We start from the raw sequence: 22,263 nt of genomic DNA on the forward strand, positions 1-22,263 counted from the left end.
GGCACCCTGTGTCGCTGAGGTGCCGAAAAACATATCCTGGCGTCTAGGACTTTGGAACGTGTTGGTGAGGGAGTTTAAACAAAAATAAAAAGCAGGGGGAATTGAAACCGAAATAACAAATTGGAGGGTGACATGAGTAAAAGCGGGCAAGGGTAGGTGTGTATGGCAAGAAGGGTCATACAGTTGATATATGCGTAAACACGTGAGACAGTATAATAAATTGAGTAGTAGGAAGGGAAAAATTGGAAATGGAGGAGTAGGTAAGGTTAAGGAATGAAGATTAGTTGGTGATACAATGTGTTTTGTGCCTTGGTTGATGTTATGAGAGTTTCAGATCTAAGTCACAGATTTACAGATTCTATGTTGCGACGTGCCAAATTACGTCTATTTGGGTGTAGGCATTTAAACTTGTATATGAGTTATGATTCCGTATGCCTTTTCTCGCGAAATGAAGGGAAATGTGTAGCTATAGGCTCTTGATTTGTCGAATATATGCCCATGTTCACTGATATGGCTAACTACTGCTTTAGGTAAATGGTCTTTTGTATCTACGCGGTGACCGTTGAGTCTTGTATGCATTTGTTGTCCAGTCTCGCCATTGTATTCTTTGCTACAAGCGGCGCATTCTAGACAGTAGACTACGCTGCTTGATGTGCAGGGGAAATTCGAAGTTACCATGTGTGAGTAATTTAACGCGTTACTTTTTACTATAGTAGTATATTGAATATGTTCGCTTGTAGAGCACTTAGGGCGGCCACAGGGACCGGTTCCCAAGTTCGTCTTTGTTCTTAGTTTGGAAGGTAGAAGAATATCCTTAAAATTAGGGTCGCGTCTCTAGGCTACTCTGGTCGAGCGTGCAAAAACATTAAAAACTTTCTGGTTTTTGGTGAGAATTTTGTAGTATTTACTGAGGATGTTGTTCACGTTTGGGATTGCATTTGAGAATTTAGTAGTAAGAAGAGGCGTTGTTGTTCTTGTGATCCCAGGGCGGGGCTTGAGGACCTAGGCTCGATCAAGTTAGGTTGCATCGTTGAAGGCTTTTTGAATGGTACTGTTTGGGCGGTTCCTGCTTGATAGGGTTTCTACAAGGTGTTCGAGTCTATCTATGTTACCTTGGTTTTCAGCGCGAATGCGACGTTGTCGTATGAGAGGCGCCTCGTTTGCAATGTCAGGGATGTTGGCTCGTACATTCTAGGTACTGCCGTTCACCGGAAGGTTTCCTATACACCGTTGTCTTCGGTGCCCCATTGTCAATGTATATTGTTGTGTCTATAAAGTTTATGCGCTCCGTTGAACATTCTCATGTGAATTTCATTGTTGTGTGAAAAGAATTTACAAATGATGTATATTTATCTGGACTGTCTTGACCATGTTCCGATATTACCAATATGTCGACTATGAATCGTAGGTATCTGTGGAGTTTGTTTGTGCAGTGCGATAGGCAATCTGTTTCTAGAATCCCCACAAATATGTTCGCCTAGGTTGGTGCAAAAGGCGCACCCATACTTGTCCCATGTATGGGTACGCCATTCTTCCAACTGCTACTTTGTAGAAACACGACTGCCTCTAACTATTAAATACCAATATACCCACTTACTGCAGTCAACAAAAAGTTAATTACTCCATTTTAGCTAGTTGGCCTACTTAGAGTGATTGATAATTATCAACTAACTTTGTGTCCCCCTGGCCACATAACTTACTTGCGTAGGTAGTCTCCGCGGGCCTTAACGTGCGTAACATTAACAAAACCAGAAAGCATAATTTTGAACCGCCGGTATAGAGTACCAACCAAGCTATACATGTTTTCACTAGGAAGCGAACATGTCTATAAAAAATAGGTCACCTCGCTCAACGTAAACCTGCAGCACTAACACAGTAGACACATCCTGAAATCAGTCTATGCTGCAAACAAAACACACCAAACCGAACTCATTCTGACCTGAAACAATTTTTTGTCAAAGTACTTCTTTGCACCCGGGAACAACGCGATAAGGTTCCGCTTACTTTCTGTCCAGTGTCCTCGGCCACATGCCTGCTGACGCCACCGTGTTTCACGTTTAGAAGCAAATTTGCACACGCGTAGCATGCGCAATTCGACATGTAGCGACTCCTCTTTGTGTAGCCCAGTAACTGTGGCCTGCGGAGCTCGAGGTGAGGGCTTCGATTCCGGTAAGACGAAATGGTTTTAAAGGCGCTCGTATATCGTGAATTGGAAGCACGATGACGAATACCACGCGGTAAAAATAGATCCAAAGCCGCGCGCTACGGTGTTCCTCACATTCGAATCATGGTTCTCTGGCATCGAAGACCCTAGACTTCAACTGGATTGCAGGGCCTTTCAGGTATGCATCTACGGGTTACGGGTTAAAAACAGTATGCACTGTTTTTAACCCCGTAACAATATATATATATATATATATATATATATATATATATATATATATATATATATTGTTACGGGGTTAAAAACAGTCAGACGTGTATTTACCGAATATTTGCAATCATTATATCAGCTGACAAGATGATAGCCAGCGCGCGAAGCCCGTAACATCGTCTTCTTCCGACGATGATTCAAACATCTTCTTCGTCAGCGTGTCACATGACCCCCGGTGGCTGAAGCACCGGTTCGGTGCTGGTTAGGAGGCGGGCGAGTGATACAACTTAAGACGCGCCACGCGGACTACGTCAGAGCGGTGCAGAGCCACGGTTAGCTCAAGAGGAGCGATTTCGTACGTGACGTCAGTTACTTGACGCACGACAATATAAGTATACACGACAATAAGTATATATATATATATATATATATATATATATATATATATATGTGAAAAGCTTAGGCCATACTTGCATATTATAAGAAGCCACCAAACACTGACACAAAGGACAACATAGGGGAAATTACTTGTGCTTAATAAATGACAATAGAGAAACAATAAATTAATGAAAATTAACGTGGATGAAAAAACAACTTCCCGCAGGTGGTAACTGAACCCACAACCTTCGAATTTCGCGTGCGATGCTCTGCTAATTGATCTACCAATAACAGCTGCGCGACATCAGCCGCTCGCGCGCGGCGGTTCGTTTCGCTTCTGTCGCGCGAGCTGTTTCCGTCTGTTTTGCTCGCAAAGACAACTTGTCTGCTTTTTAATCTTTCAAAGTGTAACTGCGTGTTCCTCGCCTGTTTATTGCCCCCAGGTGTGCAATTACATCTGTTTACAGCTTGGCGCTGGTACATACAAACGATGCCGCGTATACCAATGTTGCCACTGCGCCTGCGTTTTCTTTCACGATGACCACGAAAACTGATTGCACCTCATTGGCGGTAGGGTAAACCAATACTGCAAGTTTTCCACTTCTTTCATTTTTATGACAGGCGCACAATCACCGAGCGTTCTTGCATGCGCTCATATGCAGACTTCGTTTGCGCTCTGGACATGCACACCGGTTGTTCTGCTACGATTCCTCCGTTTGTGAAGCGCATTTCTCCATATATTTTTCATTGTATTTATTTCATTCATGGACATCTGTACTGATTTATAAACCATGCTTGTACACCTACACAAAAAGGGTGAATTTGAGGTCATTAAATAACAGCAGTAATTCTTTCTAACAGTTTTAAATCCGAAAAAAAAGTCACAGACTATGAAAATTTATACTTTGTGAAGAAGACTTGACCAGAAAAGGTTTAGTAAAAAGCTACAATTTTGACGATGCCTGCGCATGCAATTCCTATTTTGCCTGCAAAATTGGGTGGTGATGGGCCAGGCTGTTGAAAATACCTGCTCCCTAAAGGTGGAGCTTCATTAGTGCTGCAGAAAAATGTTTAACCTAGCCTGTCAATCTCACCCTTTACAGACAGCAAAGGCAACAAAACAAAAAACACCGCAAATTATTCGTTTAATGTCAAGTGCAGTCGACCATGAAGACACGCACACTACAATACAAGTAAGCAGGACAGAGGGACAGATAAATGGGGTATGTACAGTAGGGTTCAACCTTAAAAGGAAAGCATAAAAGCAAAGCATGAAAAAAGATGCAAATCTCCAAATAAGCGAGCAAGAGAGAGGGGCAAAAAGATGCTACGTGCACTATGGTGTTACCTTTGCAACAAACATGAAAACAAAGCATGAAGAAAGATGCAAACTACAAAATAAGCCAGCAAGTCAGCGGTAAAGAAGCAGCTATTTACGGAGTGGTGTAAGATTTAAAGCAAGGGACTCTACGGCAAGTTGACGCCAGCCACACTCTTGCTGCCATAACCGTCGTCTGAATCAACAGGCTCGTTCAGCCAGTGGCGGTAGATACACAGTCGCATGACAACAAAACGGGACATCAGTTTTCTCATAACGCTTGGGTGGTCAGCGCATTCACTAGGTGGCAGAGAAACTGATCGCTCAATAAGGCTCGTCAATGTATTAATTGGGTGACCCATACGACAAATATTATTTTCCTGTGAAAATTTGTTAAAGACACATTCACAGGAAGAAACAAAGCGCAGTGCCGAATGGCTTAGATACACCAAATTTCTAGAACCTTGATTGTACTCCTTGAGCTGCACAAGAGCATGCTCATCGGAAGGCTCATCAGCAATCAGGGTCTCAGTACAGGTGGAGCATGGTTTGTTAGTAGATATAAAAGACTTCACCAAATACCCTGCCAAGTGAGCAATGGTGTCATTTTCTACAAGAGACAATGGCTCGCCCACTGTGCATTCATCATCGTACGAGGGTTCTTGAAATTCCTTCTGCACTTCTTGAATCTCTGCAGAGAAGAAATCCACTAAGTAGTTGCTGTCGTCAGCTTCATAACCAGAGTTCTTAGGTACCTTGAGGAACTGGCTAACTGACAAATTCTGAGCGAATTTTTGACATCATATACACTGGGCACGGTAGAAATTATCCGGATGACCGAAAACAAGTTTTCCAGGCAATCTTGGGCCAATCGTCGTGTCAAGAAGAATGCGTAGCCACATTTCTTTAGCAGAAATTCATGCAGTAGAAGCACTACAGCAGTGGACATTAGCACCCCTGCCTGGCATGGCTTCCAGACCTTTTTGATGCCAATGCGTAAGCTCTCAATGACTTCAACAGTGAGTTTCAGCGTTGCAATAGCCTCTTCATATTTGCTTTCATCTGATAAGCTCAGAGTAACAACAGGGTGCCATGCAGTCATGATTGTGTACCATTTGAAAATTACTTCACAAAACCAGGCTGTTGTTTCAGCCTCGGGCGGCAGCTTCATACGCTCTACAAAGTACCTTATAGCTGCAGGTGCTTCCCGGAATAACTGAACAGCTACCCCCTACATTCATCTTTGTGAAGTGGGCGTTGGAAATGTGCACGGTACTCAGGTTAGGTGCCAGCTTCACTTGTTCCGAGTCCATTTTTAGGACTGCTTCTATGCACTCAATCGACACATCACTGCTGCGTAAATTCTACTTTGCCACTATTTCTTCACTAATTTTCATAAAATTTTTTCGCAAGAGGTGACATAAGAGGTGACGCAAAACAATGACATAGAATTGTCACATGGGTGGGGAACAGTGCATCTAATGACAGAGTAGCGGGAACTTGACAGGTTTAAGCTCCGCCACATCGCACGGTTGGTGCTCCCCATGTCGCATGTCACGCAGAGCACACGCAAAGAAATGTCTGCACAAAGGTTGATTAAATGGAAGACAAAGTCTCTCAGCTTCTCGCCATTGACAAAAGCACCTGTGTAGTGATAAGCAACCACCTGCTTCCAGCGGGTATTCAGGCCCCCAACCATAAAGACGAGTACATTGTTTGCTGCTCGGTCGGTTTCAGGGAGCGTCATCTTGCCAAGGAAGCCGTCACCACTGCAGTCTAGCTCGACACCCTTGCGAATCTCCATTTCATCGAGAAATATGACGCAGTCTTTTGCAATGTTTGACATTGCGGCCACTTTCACTTTCATCATATTTAATATATCAATCAAAACGCCGGGCTTAAATGACAGCCGCTGCAGTCGTCTGCAAAGTGTTCTTCGTGAGGGAAGAGGATAGCCCTGTTCTAAAAGTAAGTCGTAGCCTGCAGAGCCACAAGCCAATTTGCGTTGCAGCGCTTTCTTTATGGTTTCTGCACTCCATGCACTACCTTTCCGGCTTTTTCTCTTAAAGGCAGCCTTCCAGCCGTCGTTCAAGAATTCCAGATTTTTGGTCAGCACTGAGAGATCTTTTTCTAACCGTTTTGTTTTCCTGGCAGCAGTCTTCAACTTTTTGATGTCGACAAGTTTTCATGCAAATCAGTGTTTTTCTTTTTCGCATCTTGCAGAGCCTTTCGTAGCTCACATGCAGAGAGCTAGGAAATATCTTCATTGCTCTCACGCTCGACTGCATTTTCCTCGAAAGAAGAGGTACTGTCTCGACTCAGTTCTGCGGAGTCTTCTTGGGCAACGTCTGTAGCAACTGTTGAGGAGGAGTTGGTGCCTTCCTCGCCAGCAGGTCCACATTCGGCAGTCCATCTCATAGGGAGTTTCCTTCGCTGAGGTTTAGCTGTATTAATAATAACAATAAAAAAGACCTGTCGCAATGCTTATTCAAATAACTGCAAATCGCGGAAATAATACGCTCCACTACAATTATTACTGACCTCTAAAGTCGAACACCGTGGGCATAGCGGTAGACTTTAACAGGCGGCGTCCATCCTGTCGATTTCTCTCAAACTGGTCCTCTTCAATGTGGAAATAAAGAAAATAAATAAAACGCCAAAACGTGATCATTCACGTTTTCTTGGACTGATAGAAAAATACTTGTTAAATATAACCAGTTATTTAAGGTGCTTAACAGAAAATGTTCATAAAAAATGTTGCTGCATTACCGAACCTTGTACGTTTCCAAACAACGCGCAGGCTACGACGGACGCCTAGCCTGAAAGCTCAGGGAAAAATTTGACCCATAATGTGCGTTAGCTGCACGTTTACATGAGCACATCCTGCTTAGGTATTTAGCTCCACCACAGAATAGTAACCACGATCGGTAATGAAAATGCAGCGATAAGGTCTGCTTACAAACAGCGTAGTGCAAATATGCCCGCGATTATAACATTGGCTACGTCGCTTTCGAATAGCACGATGCAATTGTGCACCAATAAAAAAAAATCCTCTATGCACTTTGACATGAGAGCCGCACTTATCTACTGAGATCTCAAAGAAAACCGCGGGGCTTCGAGTGGAACTAGCACAACAACCGCACTCACCAGACGAAGCAGTGTGTGTCTTCAGTAGCAAATAACGAGCACCTAACTTTTGGTTCGTCTATTTTGGCTCAACGTAAAAGTAACTATGCTGTCTAAACAACAGCGACGCGAACTTTGCAAAAGAGACACCAGTGCTTCCTGTGAAAATATAAAACAGGTGTGCGACATTACGATTTTTTGCTAGTGGTAAATATTCCGCGAACAAAAATCACCCTCGTCCGACTCTATAATCAGGGCACTGCTCGCGTAGAAAAGCTAAGTTCAACACGAAAAACAGGCTCGCGGCCATGCGTATGCGCGTACCTATACGCTGCCTATGCAGCAGCGGCGCACACGAGTTTGCTTTAATCGCAAAATACAGATCGACGCGACTTCACTGTTTTCCAACTCACCTCGCAGACATATGAGCTATCAGTTGCGTTCCACCGATCCCGCTTTACTTGAGCTTCCCATTTCTTTCTTCGCTCCGAGTCCCGGGGGAAGCGAAAACAACGCAGGCCTTTACGTGTTGACCCGGAGCACATTGGCACACAACAGCTCGTCATGATGGACTTGACAAGCTTTTCAATCATGCAGTCGAACACTGTCAAACAAGTTGAACCACCAGCGAGTGCCTCGAACAACGCAAGCTCAGCTGTTAGCACCGATCAACTGCGACCACTCTGACCGCCCGCCGTGATTCAAAATGGTGTCGCAGCGAGAAAGAGGCGGCGTGGGGGTGATCAAAGGATGGCACCACCCTGAACGGCGGCGCTGGCATTGAGATACCCTACTCCCAGGGTTCTACTAGGACACATAAATATCCAAGAAAGTGGATGGGGAAACAGCACTGCAGAAGGTCGATTGGTAGAGCCTCCCACGCAAAATGCGAAGGTTGTGGTTTCGGTTCTCACCTGCGCCAAGTTGTTCTGTCATCCACATTAATTTCCATTATTGATCGTTCCTTTATTTTTGTTCATTAAGCAAAAGTGCTTTCCCCTATGTTGTCCTTGGTGTCAGTGTTTGTTGTCTTCTTATGATATGACTAATAAAAATCGGGCCCCTTGGTTATTCCTTTTCTTCTCGTTTAGGCCACACTTTATATTTCTTCAGAATGATCGCTGTCATATATTTGTTTTGAATTGGTATTAATTTGGTCCAGGCTGCTTAAGGTGGTAGTACCTACGAAGAAGTTGATAATTAGTCATGTGAGAACAGAATGAGGGGTGATAAAGAGGCTGTTGAAATACAAGAGCGACCAATGTTCCACGATGAATTAGCTGACGGACGCCATGTGCAACTTCAGGCAAGGTGGATCGTACGTGATGGTTCTTCCCTCTTCTTTTCGTGAAGATTCTATCGACGTGTCCTATTATTTTTCGCCAATTTCAGGTTCAGTGTATTCGACTGGCGTTGTTTCAATAACACGGAGAGATCTATTTTGGGGCTATGCCTAGCGGCTTTACTGTTATTTCCAATTTATTTTCAGCGCGTTCTATGTTCAGACACGTGTAAAGGTGTAAAAGTGCTGCACAAGCATGTTCTGTCAACCCATTACATTACAAGTCTTAAAAATGCATGCTGTGGTAATCTGAGTAAGTCAAAACAAAAATAGCATTCATTATCTTATTTGCAAAGAGTAGGGGGATAATAGTGTACTTTGAAGCCTGCTGTTAGTGATTTTTATCTTTAAATGCCAAATCAATACTGCTCACTAATTAAGCGATGTATCAGAGAACATGTCTCAATAGTAAATTTGCGTATATGCAACGCGTAAGAAATAATTGCAAATAAGAGTAAAGCAGACAGATTGTGTTCATTGATACCATGAAATTTTAGATTCTTTATAATCATGTCGTGATTCAAACAATCGAATGCGTTCGAAGAATCTAGGTATATATACCCTTCAAGAATTAGGTTAGGAATTCTTTTATAAGGCAATAATGACGTATGACTTTAGGAAAACGTTACAAAATAAATTTTTCACAACCTTCAAAAAAGATTCGGAGCAATAATATGCGATGTCAGTTAGCCAAACAACCTTTATCACATTTTCTTATGGTTTACAACACTTTAGCTATGTTTGTTTTACTTATCGTAAATGCGGTAAATAACGATGTGCTCGATAAAGCGGCCTGCAAACTCGTAATTAAAATTTAATTTGATTTTATCTGAAATCCACGTGGTATCGCAAGATAAGCTATTTGTGAGTATTAAGAATGCTGAGAGTGTTTCGTTATCTGAAACACCGACACCTTTAGTGCATGGGTAAGAGCCGGCATGGCTTGGCAATTGTGGCTACTTTACATTTCTCTTGAATAATCAATGTGATAGTCAGCCGGATAGCCACCTACTAAAAAAGTGTCGCATGACATTGTTTGTCGCAGTGCGTGTGATAAGCGAAATATTTTTCGAAAAAAAAGGCACCCTTGTCTCTGTAGCTGAGAATTAAGGAGCGCGAACCACAACACACAAAAAGTAAGAAATAAAAACAAAGAAGAAAAGAAAGCGCCTGGAGGCATGAAAGTCTCCTTATACTCGCAATGTCGGAAGTGTTGCTGCTTGGTCTTTTACGAGCTAAGGACTGCGGAGGTATGGTCGTCACCCCGCTTGTGCTTACGGCGAGATAACTTGACACGTGTGTCTACGTGCACGCGCACGTATTAACGGGAGAACTCACACTTTTAATGACGGAAAAAGAGAAACTTGTGCTCTATAATTCTAGAACAATTGGAATACAAATAAAACTCCAATACAAATTGCAATACAATTACAATTGGAACACAAACAAATATTACAGAAAAGGCAAATAAAAAAACTTACAGTGACGTTTCACTTCGTGAACGCGTGTGACGCGCAAGCGTACGGGCGCTGTAGCGCACACGACGCTATCTGCCCTCGGTGCTCCTGACTCCTGCACTGTCGACAGCGCAACATCGTGTTCAAAAGTGGGCTCTCGGGGCCGCGCCACACGCAGCATCCGCCGGAGTAGAACGCCCCCTTGCAAGCGTTGACCCCGGAAACTCGGTGTCAAAATTCTGGCATGTGGAATCACGGCAGCATCAGGGACTGAAGTGACATTCGTGCCTGTATCGCTTCAACGCAAACTCAGTGGTGAGAACACAGCGCACGCAAAGCTACGTGCCGTAGGCCCACCTAGTCTGTGCCCGTAAAGCAGATCGCTTTCAAGATAATGCGCGCACGACCGTGCACGCCGGAAGCACGGCGCCCCCGCTGCATCCCATCCCCCGGTGCAATAGTGTAATGCGCGCTACGGAATACAGTGCGCTTTCTCTCCTTGCGCACGCGAAATTGAGCCGTCGTGAATGGCTCACCGTCGCACACTTTCACTCGCACATACAGCGTACTGCGCGTGCGGGCGACTTTACCACAAGACGAACTTACTAAGTGCGCATCGCAAGGAAAACCAGTAGCAACTGCTAGAAGACGTAACCCAGCGCGCATCTGCCTACCTTCGTCCTCCACTTCATTCCGCGTTACCTATACATTCCTCTAGGCGGGGGTACTTTGCTGCGCGCTGAGCGCGCTCCTTCGTACTTTCCGGCGCCATTTTAACACGGTAGCGTTAAGGAGCCCGTGTCGCAAGGAGCCCGTGTCGTTGAAGAGTCCGTGAGGTCGTTTCGGGAAAACTATTTTCGAACCACCTATACGTAGGCCAGCCAAGTGACGCAAGAAAGTTACTGAACCAATTGAATTTCTCTAGAATACGTGGAAAAATTGTAAAATATGACATACACACAACCTAATGAAATGATCGCTCTCGGATTGTAATTTGACTATACGAGAAAACATAATTCTTGTTCGTCATGAATAAACTGATTCTTATTCTGATTATGTTAGGCAGACTCAAAGGAACCCGTCTTTCAGCGTTTCCACAATTCACAGGCCGACTGCAGCATTCGCCATTTGCGCACGCCGGCGCGTGGGTGTCTCGGGGGCCGTGGAGTGGCGCACCCGGTTCCTTGCAATACCTCCAGCTGGCGCTCGCCTCCGCCGCGTCGCGGCCCACGCACGAGGCAGCGTTTCTACCGCAAGCCCGCCTTCGGGCATAGCGTTGGCGGTCAGCGTTTCCTGTTAAACACAATAGTTACATACGCTCCAGTTGCCGGGAAGCGAGACAAGCAGTCATGGATCTTTGAATGCTATCGCGGTCCACTCTTAAAGGCGAAGCTTAAGCGTCCTCCAAATTTTTCTTCACATCAAGGCGCCTTCCTCGTTCGTCTGCTTCGCTACCTCAAATACCACCGGATCGCAGAGCTGGCCGGTTACTCTTGGACGTAAAAGACTGTGATTTTATTTGCGCCTATACGTTGACAGAATGTCACTGCTGCTGTATGAATGCTGCTAAACTATTCAGAGCGTTTTGTGGCATCGCAGTGCTGTTGCTCGGTTTAACTAAATGTAGTTCGATCAAAACGGTTTCTGAAGATGCCTCCCTGAAGAAGCTTCTGCGTGGTTCATGTCAAGGAGACCTTATTGAAGGCTTTCTCATTTGCTTATGGGGGCCAAACTCGCGACAGTAAAGGCACTTACGGCACTGCTTAAACAACAAAACATATTTAATTTGCGCATTTATAGATTATTTTTTTCTGAAGCACTTCGAGCGTTATTTATGAAGTACTTTAATGAAACAAGAAGCTTGTGCGCCGGTTTCGATCGCAATGGGAGAATAGGGATTTTTTTCTAGAAAATTGTCTCTGCTCGCTAAATGAAATACCTCACGTTGGGAGAAGCCCTTAGTACATACCTTCACATCTTAGAAATGAAGTGATACTGCTGGCTTCGAACGCAAAGCGATACCCTCAGTGGTATATCGTAAAACCAAATCTACCCCGTAAGCCCCAAGGTTTGTGACGACTTTTCATCTTTTCTTATCCTGATTACTGCCTGCAAATAATGGGGGCAATAGTGCGACCTTTAAGTGAGCTCTTTCTTGGTCATTGGGGATTTTTATTACACACGGTGCCCCACAACGTTTCCATGAAGTTAACAGATTACAGACGCTTTCCATGCAGGCCGAGCCAGCAGCAATGTAAGCGTGCTCCAGCAAAAGCGCCTTTTATTTTCGTAAATTTTAGCTTTAGAAGCTTGAGATCGGCGTTTCCCTTCCTTTTGGTCTCGTCAAACGGAGCAGCAATAAAGAAAGGGTAAAAAGGTGGCTGGCGGCATGTTACTGAGATCTTAGCTAGAGGAGCGGAATACCTTGGGAAAGCTCGTTGTCAGCGGTGGGTGCCTATATTGACCAAAGTGCCGACATGAGACAGGCGCGTCGCTCAAGACACTAGCCGATTTTACGCGCCCGCAAGAGAGCTCAGAAAGATCAGTATGTGCCATAGTTGCGTCCTTGGTCGTCCGGGCCATTCGGTCCCGAAGCTCTTTTGGCGGCGCGCTTTCAGGTGGGGTGAAGCGGGACTAAAGCAATTGCTGGTAACAAGATGTACCTGCAAGCTGGCTGGCACCAAGCAAACGCGGGAGGGGGGGGGGGGCATGACAACGCGAATGGGCCGGGGACACGTGCCTGAGTCCATTAGGAAACAAAACTGCCCTCATGAAAAGTGGCAATCGGCGCCGCGCCTCGGGCATCTAACGTGCGGTTGCTTAGACGGCGAAAGCTAAGAGGTTTGTGTATGCCTCAAGCTCCAGACGCGCGCTGGCCAGGCGTCGCATCGACATAGAACGCGTTTACGCCGTAGCCGTTGTTCAGAGCAAGCGCCGTGACAGTTTTTACCATCGGGCAATCCGTTTTGAGAATATAAATGTAGCCGACGCGTTTGTCGCCGAGCAGAGGAGAATTGCCAGGGATGATTGTCAGCGAGCCTGACGTGCTGCAGTGACAACTTTCGATAACGTACAGCCCATAATTACTACACCATTGCATAATACGATAGTCGTAGGAATGTACGATCTTTGGACGGGGCGCGCAGCATACGTCTTTCACCCTGCCGCATTAGTTTGCAGGTGCTTGCTGCTTTGTAGCATTTCATTGCGCCCACTTTCTGGGGTTCAGCTGTGATACGCTGTGTACGCATTTCCTTTCGCGGAACGTACGATCGCTAGGAGTTTATGGTCAATAGTCTTCCATGTTGCGTTTTTAGAGCGCAGCTCTTAGGTGCCCGTTCCTGCGGTGAGCTTCGGCGTCGGCGTAACCGAGCGAACGACGACAACATCGAAAGAGCTAACGCGGGGTGTAGCGGGTGTTTAAAGAAGTGAGGAAGAAAGCAGAAGAGGAGGGTGCAGCGGAACCATGAGGCGGAAAGCGGAGGAGGAAGGTAGGGTGAAAGTGTCAGAAGAAAAGCGTAGTGCGGCGACAATGGCAACGAGATGGCGCCAGTTTAGCGCGCGTCGTCAGGGAGGTCTGTCTGTGGCGGCTGTTGGGAATCGCACCCACGCATGGCCCACTCTTAACGTACGCGTTGGCTCTCACTATCCCCAGATTAGCAAGGCATTTGCAGCAAACTTTGCCCCGATGTGAACGTCCCGCACGAGAGAGCTTGTCCGTGCCAGCTTAAATAACTCGCAATGAAAACATGCATAGTACGGCGTTAAGATCTCGCTGTAGGAAGTGTCCTCAACGTCGAAGAATTTTGGATGTTGATTTTAGAGAGAGGAGCAGAAACCCTGAACCGGGGTAAAAGAAAGGTGGCATAGAGGCGGCTAAATACTTGAATAGCTGGCGGACCACTAATACGAAGGTCCTCCCCTGTCCTCGTACGGGTTTAATGATTCATGTGCTGGTGGACCACGTTGAAAACCGCTCGGTTGCGAATGGCGTGCAAATATGTGAGGCGTGGCACCGAAGGATAGAAAACGAGGTCCCGCTGCCCTAACCAAGCGTTCCGGACTAAACTTCAGGTACTATGTACCCTCGGCTCTCCCAATATCCCAGGTAGCCACAAACATCCAATGAATGTACCTGATTGGTCGAAACATCCAGCAAATATGGGGTGTCCTACCTACATCCTTTACATGCACAAGCACCTCAGCGACGTACGATGGCATCAACGTTTTGGATTTCCGTTAAACATCCGTTTAGTTCATTACGTACATCAGCCAAAATTTTGGATGTCCATGGAAGGCCTCAAAAAACAGTACTTTAGACGTACATTCCACAAAGTATTCGATGTGCATGGAACGTAAAAAAACTTTGTACTTTAGGCATGCATTGTAGACCCCCGAAACTTTCGCACTGCATGCGCCCTTGTTTGATTTTGACGTGGACGATGCTACGCAGTTGGTGCCTGCAGTTGATGGGACTATATCGCGCTGTATCATCAGCTCACATGCAATGGATGTCCATAGGTCGTTGGTCGCGTAGTAGTGACGGCGAAAAACACAGTAGTGAAACTGTGCAAAAGCTAACTAACTTTTTTATTGGGGTAACCTGTGCCCATAAAAGCAAGTTCCACTCAAAGCAAATCGGTAGCGGCGAATACAGTCTGCGATCATCGAAAATCCGATGAGCGGGTCATGATAGTCGGCTTTTGTACATGCGTCATCGAAAGTTCCAGAGTAATTACTGGTACCCATGCGTCTTCCAAAAAGTACTTTGCAGTTCGCGTCGTGCATACATGCAGTCAGATTACGCAAGGCTTCAGTGACAACAGCGGATAGGACCATCGATAGCATTCGAGACACTTCTAATACATGCAAACGCGTCCTGCGCTGAGTGATAAGTTTTGTTAGACGGCTAAAGACGGTCGCGCAATAAAGATAAACAAGTAGACGTGTCAATAACCCCTCTTAAAAACTATTCTCCTGACGCTACAAACACGTAAGCTAAAACAAAACCACGCATAAGAAAGAATAAACAACAAAATAACAAAGAAACTAAGTCCCTACGTTCGTCAACGGGCGTGGAGGACTTGAGGTCGTGCGCAGCGCACAACGTAACGGCATTTGGGGTGGGCCAACTTCAATTTCGGAATGGTAGTGGTTTGCGCTAGTTGGTTACAATTCCTGATCAGTGTTACTTGCGCACCACTTGGCATGATGACTGAGGAACGACAGACACAAGTGCTCGTGTCTATCGTTCCTCAGTCGTCGTTATAATGGTGGGCAAATAACACTGCTATAAATTTCGGTATAGGCAAAGTTGAAATCTGGAGGTGGGCGAAATTGAAATTAGGAGATGGGCTGAGTAGAAATTTGGAATAGGCCAACTACAACTTGGGGATGGGCCAACTTGAAATTTGTATGTGGGCCAACTTAAATTTAGGCTTGGGTTAACTAGAAGTTTGTAGCTGGTGATCCAAGAGAAATTAGGCGGTAGGCCAACTTACACTGAGGCATGGGCCAACTTCGGTTTCGAGGTGGGCCTGTTTGATATTTGGGGCTGACACAACGGAAATGTGCGGTTGGGCCAAATTGAGGTTTTGCAGTGATCCACTGTGCAACTGAACGCGGCTGAGCGTCTTCCGAGTTATGAACACCTCGCGTGCTACCGAGCACGTTGAGGCACGTTCATTAGGCCTTACCGAGGAGCAGCTAGAACGGCGGCGAGAGTTTGCAGGGACATGGGACGCGCATAACATAGGCTTGTGGGAGCGACAACGACAGGAGCATGACGTCGCGGCGATGTACTCTCCAGTCACGCAAAACATGACGCCATATTACGGCAGCTGGTCTTCTCTATCGTCCACACTGCCCCGTCGAGGACGCTCATGCGCAGAATTCCGGCTCAAGCGGTACGATTGCGTTGAAGGGGAAGGAAGTGGCGAGGAAATCAGAGAATTGCCTACTAAAGCACAAGCACTCCTTGCCACTGGAAAGGTCATTGATCCACGCGCAGAAAGCTAGAAAAAGCAATTAATCAAAACTAAGCAAAAACGAAGACACAGCAGAGCCAAACAATGCTTACGCATTGTTAGACAATTCTGAGAATTTCTTAGCTTTTAACATGGATTGGCCAATACGTGTAGCGATGTAGTGAAACTATTGCCTTAAGTGTAGCACTGAAAAATTGTAGCACTCTAAATTTTTGTGCCCACTATTCTGACAAACATATTTCGACAAACACAAAAAGGATTCTTCTTGAACCTAAATTCAGCAAGCCAAGTCTCTTTGAAGACGCACAGTGATTCAGTAAGGCCTCTCTCATGGTTCCGTAGGGAAAGTTTTCTAGAACATTATAATGACGGTGTTGAAGTTTCGAGGTTCCTCTTAAAACTCCAGCCACGCTCAAACTTTTCTGGGGCCAGGAGAGGCCAGTAGTTACCTGGGCCTGTAACGAATCCGGTGCCATATCCCTATCTTCCCTGCTTTTGTCCACCAGTACTCTGAAAGTATTTTGCTTACATCAAGTGAATACTTGTTAAGGGTTCCATCCACTCTAAATTTTTGTGGGGACGACGACGACGACGCTGACGGAGTGCATGCGCCTCGTATGGGCTCCGTATATTTCAAACTCTTGTGGCCAAACAATCACCGCTGGACTCAAACTAACGTCGGAACCAGTTTCCTGAAGTGGTCAGCTACCGATCAAGACCAGTCCCGACGCCAGGGACCCAGGACAAGAGTTTCTACGACCACAAGATTGCTAACCCTAACAAGATCTTCAGCTGCTCTGTCTGGCCGAGAAACAGGTGCGCCGCAGCTACGAAGGTGCGCGGCGTCGCTGCCGCAGTCCCGGCTCCCGAGGACTTCGCCCAACGACTCGCATCCCCGTGAGATCAAGTAAGCGCAGCTCCTCCCCTCATTATGGAGGTAGTAGAGGTTGAGGGCACGGAAATAGCCCCCGAAGAAGTTACCGTTGAGGTAGGGTGGCTTGTCAGCCACCGTAAGCAACGACAGACTACGCAGGCATCATCCCTACCCATACATGGCTCCCTCCGTGCAACAGCAAGCGCACGCACCAAGAGTACCCAGCAGTCCGCACTACGCCCACGCGCACCACGACAACCACGACTTCCGATGAACGATATCAAGATCGTCATATGCCCAAGAGACGGTTTCAACGTGTCCAAACTAGGAGACGCCCAGATACGCGACTCAATACTACAGATCACGGGCATTACAACCAAAGAAGCAGAGGACGACATTTACCGCTCATGCACCTGATAATAACGTCATTGTAGTTAGCACGCCAATCATGTCTAACGCCGAAAAATACTGCCGCATCCGCAGCCTCCCCATCGGAGCAGTCCGCTACGCAGCCACAGCATACGTCACACCGCCGGAGGACACAGCCAAAGGAGTCATACATAACATCCCTGCATATGACACAGAAGAAGACATTACCAAGAGTCTCGTTTACAAGAAGAACCCTACGATTCTGCAGGCCCGGCGAATGGGCAGTACTAATTCAGTGCTCATCGTATTCGACGGAAAGCAAGTACCGTACCATGTCTACTACCGCGGAGCAGAATAGAAATGCTATCTACATAAGAAGCGCATCGAGGTCTGCGACATCTGCGGGACCGTCGGCCACAGGGCCGATGTATGCCCCACTCCAACCCAGAAGAAATGCAAGAGCTGTGACACAGTAAATCCACCGGCTGATCACCCCTGTCACCCTTGCTGCGCGCTCTGCGGCAAAGGCCAGCCGACTGGTGATAAGCCCTGCCATCGCCGCTTCCAGACACCACACCTCTTACTCCAACGACGAGGGCAACGCCTACGACTGGGACAGCAAGGAGCGGACCAGGAGACGGGGTCATCGACTTCAGCAAATGGAGACTCAGCTCTGCCAACACCGAAGCCGACATCACAACCGCAGGCTCCCGAACACAGCAACTCACGCGGACGCAGTCGGTCTTGTGGACGCAGCCGCTCCCGAGGTCGCAGTCAGTCACAAGGACGCAGTCACTCCCGCAGCGGACCGGATTCAACACCCCCGCAGCAGCTAGGAAACGCAAGCCTTTGAACGACAACAGTTAAAGTGCAAGACACACCCCCCAAGGTAAGCTGGGCCAGCATTGTCTCCCACACAGGTCACACCTCACAACCTATAGCAACCCCAGTGAACACAGTTAGTGACGGTACCATGCACAGCTTCATGCATGAGCTCCGATCCTTACGTGCTGAGATACAAGACCTCAAGACAGAAAACGCTAAGCTCAAATCACAACTTGCAGACACACAAGCCAAACACTTACCATCAAATGCAGACAACCTTCCTGTCCCTGCAATAGATTGCCCGCAAACCACCCAACAACCAACCCCGCACAAGCGCAAAGCTCTCGAACCAATCGCAACAGCGGCACCACCAGCCTACACTTCAGAAGGAAATGCCAACTGTGAGGCTCTCACTGAGCTGCAACAGCGGATAGAACGCAACCTCAACGAAGCAATAGACTGTAAGCTTGCCACGTTGCTCGACGCCTCCATTGCAAATGATCTCGAACGCGCAATGGACAACCTCCTTACTGCGAAACTAGAAACGCTACTACTGCCCAGAATTGAGCAAGCCTTTGCGGCAAGACAACAACAGCGACAGGAAAACATGGACGACACGCGCAAAGTGTTTCAAGACATGGTCGTGACTCTGGCTCAAAATCACAACACCCGTTTGACAGAATTGGAAAACACCCTACTCCGTCCCAGAGCAGGTCCCCTAAAGAAGCCGTACTCGCGTCCCGACAAAGATGGCTGCGAGTAACCCAGAACGTGCTACCTACTGCATTTGGCAGTGGAACTGCCGGGGCTTCCGGCGAAAACGAGCACACTTAGAGCAATATATCACCTCTCTCGCACCACATGCTTCCCCCGAAAGTTATCGCATTACAAGAGACCGGAGTAGCGGCTAAGCTGTCGGGATACGCGGCATACACCGCAGTTTGCTATGACAACCGCAGGCCCCAAGTAACCACACTAGTTAAGCGAAACATTCCGGTTATACAGCATCACACAGGCATTGATACAGCAGCCCACATTTTCCTGGAGATCATCCCATCTGCAAGGCGCAAGCAGCAGAGTCTCTTCATCCTCAATGTGTACAGCAGCCCCAAACAACAACATAGGTTTCTACGACTTTTCACGAAAGCAGATCAAGTAGCTACGGGAGCCCCCCTGCTCATCCTAGGGGACCGAAACGCCCCTGCGGTGGCATGGGGATACCCAATGGACCGCCGAAAGGGAAGACAACTATGGCTTGACGGACAGAATCGAGGTCTTACTCTTGTCACGGATCCAACTTTTCCCACCCGTATGGGAAACAGCGTTAGCAGAGACACTACACCGGACTTAACATTCGCAAAACGAATTCCACAAGCAGACTGGATCAACACACAAGACAACTTGGGCAGCGATCACTATTTAATCCAAACAAAAGTTAGAGTGGGCCCGCGAAAGCCTAAGGGCCGTCAACTCCGCATAATGAACTGGGACGCTTTCCGGCAGGCCAGAGCCCTCACCTCTTTCTCGGGTACCCAACCCCCTTTCGAAGATTGGGTCGCATCCTTGCTGCAAGACGCGAGCGAAGCCACTAAATTGGTGCCTGAGGAAGCTAATCTGCAGGAGGCAGATAGCAAGTTACTGCATATGTGGGAAGCCCTCGCCAGTCTGCAACGCAGATACAAACACAACAAGCTCAACCGAACGCTCAGGAAACGTATTAGTACTCTCACCCTTCACATCGAAGACTACGCACGACAACTTACTCGTCAAGATTGGCACAGCACATGCGACAGCATGGAGCGGCAACCAAACCTGCACAAAACATGGAATATCCTCCGTTACCTCCTCGATGCGGCCAACAGCAAGAACACACAACAGCACAACTTGCAAAAAATTATTCACACCCATCCGGGCACGGACGCACAAGTTCTTCAAGAGCTGATAGACCGATACATAGGACCTCAACCTACTACACCCGCTCCAGCATACACAGGCACCGCTAACAACCACCTGGACGCGCCCATACTAGCAGAAGAAGTGCGGGAAGCCATCCTCGCACTCCGCCCTAACTCGGCCCCGGGACCTGATGGCATTACTAATAAAATGCTTCGCAACCTAGATGAGGATTCTATACTAGCCCTCACAGCTTATTTTAACGCATACTGGGAAACTGGAAACCTCCCCTCACAATGGAAAGAAGCCAAAATTATTATGATTCCCAAACCCGGGAAGCGCCTCCTACTCGAACACCTCCGCCCTATCTCCCTCACTTCATGTGTCGGAAAGGTCCTCGAACACGTCATCCTCACACGCTTACACAGACATATGAACGACAACGACCTCTTCCCCAATACCATGATTGGCTTCCGCCCGAAACTTTCTCCGCAAGATATCATGATTCAGCTCAAGCACCAAATTATCGATGGCGACAAAAGCTCCAGGCTGGACACCAAAGCCATCTTGGGACTAGACCTAACCAAGGCATTCGATAACGTCACGCATGAGGCCATACTGAACCAACTGGCACAACTTCAGGTTGGTCATCGAGCATATAACTACGTGAAGAATTTTCTTACAGGTCGCACGGCCACCATTACCATCGGAGGGTTGCAGTCGCCAATTATTCACTTCGGCAGCAAAGGCACGCCGCAAGGATCGGTTCTATCCCCTTTTCTGTTCAACGTGGCCTTGCTCGGACTACCGCCTGCATTAGCTAGCATCCCCAACCACAAGCATAGCCTCTACGCAGACGATATCACCCTGTGGGTCACCGGGGGCAGCGACGGGGACATCCAAAACACGCTGCAGCAAGCCATCAACGAGGTCGTTGCATACCTAGAACCGCGCGGCCTGGCGTGCTCCCCACAGAAATCGGAGTTCCTTCTGTACAAGCCTACTTGGGGATGTCGACGCCCAGACCCTCACCCGCCCGAGATAGAACTCCACGTGCACCAGCAACGCATACCTACTGTACCTAGCATTCGTATCCTTGGCTTACGCATCCAACATAACGGCAGAAACACGGAGATACTCAAGCAATTAGATAATCATGTACACCAAACCACTCGCCTGATTGCACGCATCGGAAATCGACATCACGGCATGAAAGAAAGCAACCTTATACGCCTGGTAACCGCCTACGCCCTGAGCAGGATCACCTATGTCGCCCCGTACCTTAGCCTCAATGCAACTAACAAGCTCAAACTCAACACCATGATCAAGAGGGCCTATAAAAAAGTCCTACATCTTCCCATCACCACCTCTAACGAGAAACTGGACGCCTTCGGCATCCATAACACCATAGACGAGCTTATTGAAACGCAGCGTATTAGCCAATACGAACGACTCGCCAATTCCACCACGGGCAGGCACATTCTAGGCACCCTAGGCGTAACCTACACCACCCAATTCGGACCAAAAGTACCGATCCCTCCAAACATTCGTGCTCAACTAGTTATCCCACCCATACCTCGCAATATGCACCCTGAACACAATCCGGAGCGACGTGCAGAACAAGCTAAACGACTACAAAAGCGCTACGACCAAGCCGCTGACGTAACCTACGTCGACGCAGCAGAATACCCCAACCAAAATGCCATGGCGGTCGTCACAGTCGCGGGTTCGCAGTACCGCCTCGCCGCGGCCGCATCAATATTCACCACGCAACCCGAAGTAGGAGAAGAAACGGCCATCGCCTTGGCTTACGCGGCTACCAATGCACACTGCATCATAAGCAATTCAAAAACGGCCATTCGTAACTACACAAGAGGACTGATAGCACCCGAAGCACAGAAGATTCTCTCTGGCACTCCTCGCTCAAGGCAACGCCGCGTGCAGATCATCTGGGCCCCTGGTCACTCGGGTGTGGCTGGTAACGAAGCCGCCCACGATGCCGCCCGAGCTCTCGCACACCGGGCGCATCATCCTTCTTCTGCGTCTTCCGATCCCGACCAGCCCTCTCTTCTGCATCGCGGTCACGCGCGGGACCGAATGGTCACGTTGAGAGAAATTCTCCTGCACTACCGCAGGGAGCGGTTACGCTACCCCCCAGCACACAAAACACTGAATAAGTGTCAATCTACCACTTGGCGACTCCTTCAGACACGAACCTTTCCGAACCCCGTGCTTTACAACCGCATGTACCCCGATGCATACTCTCCACTCTGCAAAGCGTGCGAGGCCCGCGCTGACCTCGATCATATTATCTGGCAAT

The 22,263-nt window shown here is 47.5% G+C and overlaps 1 pseudogene; it reads left to right on the forward strand.

Annotated features, from left to right (window-relative positions):
* The first annotated feature begins 16,913 nt into the window (after window positions 1–16,913).
* On the forward strand, window positions 16,914–18,078 carry LOC142570517 (uncharacterized; annotated as a pseudogene).
* Window positions 18,079–22,263: the final 4,185 nt, after the last annotated feature.

This window comes from Dermacentor variabilis, chromosome 2 (genome assembly GCF_050947875.1).
Source record: "Dermacentor variabilis isolate Ectoservices chromosome 2, ASM5094787v1, whole genome shotgun sequence".
In the NCBI taxonomy this organism is placed as follows: domain Eukaryota; kingdom Metazoa; phylum Arthropoda; class Arachnida; order Ixodida; family Ixodidae; genus Dermacentor; species Dermacentor variabilis.